Source organism: Scaptodrosophila lebanonensis, unplaced genomic scaffold (assembly GCF_003285725.1).
Source record: "Scaptodrosophila lebanonensis strain 11010-0011.00,11010-0021.00 unplaced genomic scaffold, SlebRS2 tig00000024-arrow-pilon, whole genome shotgun sequence".
NCBI lineage: Eukaryota > Metazoa > Arthropoda > Insecta > Diptera > Drosophilidae > Scaptodrosophila > Scaptodrosophila lebanonensis.
Window position 1 is genome coordinate 11,702,568 of NW_022060538.1, and position 1,719 is coordinate 11,704,286.

Genomic DNA, 1,719 nt, shown 5'->3' on the forward strand with positions numbered 1-1,719 from the left:
GAAAAAAACTATAAATACACATTTAAATAAATGAAAACCAAACATTTGTTATTGTAATGAAAGTGCATAATTCAGCAAAAGGAAATTTAGCATTAAGCATACTTCATTAATTTCTAGATGTCAAAGTTTCTATGGAGCAACATTTAAAACCAAAAACCACAAAAAAAAAAACAAAAAGGAAAAGCAAACTTTTTTGAAGAACAATAATTACATTTAAATAATGGGAAAAATGATAAAAACAAGGCCGACTTAATGTGCAGTTGTAATTAGTTTGAATTATGCGTGAAACAAAAACGGAAAATGCCAACAAAAAATTGTATTGTAATTAAACATTTTTGCGTTTGAATTTCACATTTTTTTTTCGATTCACTAATTTGCATTTTCGCGTCGAGATTAAAAAGGGTAATTATTTTTATTTGGAACACAAAAATTTAAACAAAAGTAAAGCTAACGGATAAAGATAAGTGTTTTGTAAATATAAAGGCAAATATATAGCTCTAGGCAGGAAACAAAAAAAAAAAAAATATATATGCATATATCGATAAGATGTTTGCACTTAATAAATAAGAATACAAATAATAACTATGTGAAAAATAGCAAAAGAGAAAATAATAAGAAAATGCCAAATTATTTTAGCAGAATGTGCCAAGAAATGTTCTTTATAAAATAAACCTTCAACTAAAAGTCTTATGTCTGCAATTTCTGTATTCTTTCCGCAAACTTCCCCACAATTCGGCAGCAATAAAATGCATATAGCAGTTATACCAAATATAAAATTATATATACCAAAACGTATCAAGTCAAATGTATTGTAAACAAACAAAAAACAAAAAACAACCAAAAGAATGGCAAAACTATATCAAGTCGTAGCAGGTTTTAAGGAGTTGTCTAGTCGTATAAATCGAGCAAAAAGAAGAAAAAACTACTAAAAACAAACCTATATAAATATATATTTAATGAATAATTGTAAACTTAATATTACTAGTTATAGAAATTGAATCAAAACAAAAAAAGAAAAGAACAATAAAAATTATGGCAAAAAAAAGAACGATGTTTGTGTTTTTAATTTGTCGCATATCGAGGCGTAAATAAATTTTCAACCAATATAAATTACATTGTAAATGCAAATGCAAATGAGCCGCAGATAAATAACAAATGAGTTTTCGAAAAAAATATATATGCTAAATGAAAAAAAAAACCTGAAATTGTAATTTATGCGCAAACAGCAGGCCAGCAGATAGGGAGGTAACAATTTAATAAGCCGCAACCACAGCCAAATTGTAGGCAAGCCACCGAACTTCATTTAGACGCGATGGTACACTGCCCCCTTCCTGCCACCCACTACCAAGGCAAGTGTTTAATTTGCAGCAGTCTGGCACGAGAAATACATCGACTGGTGCAAAAAGAGCGATCCATCCATCAATTTATTCATTACAATGAAATTATGTCGTATTTATATGCACCCCGCCGACCCACCGACCCACCGAACCGCCGACATTGTCCTGCCCAGTGTGGCAAGTGACACGGGGCGCCCCACCCTAATGGCACAAATGCCTTTTGCCTGCCAAAAGGGGGGTGGCGGCAAGTAGAAAATCACCGCACAATAAAAATAATAATAAAAGGACATGCTGTTTGTTGCTGCCTCAGTTGTCGCTCCTGCTGCTCCTTTTGTTGCTGCTGTCTATGCAAAATATCGCTCATAAATGGCCAGAGGGTTGG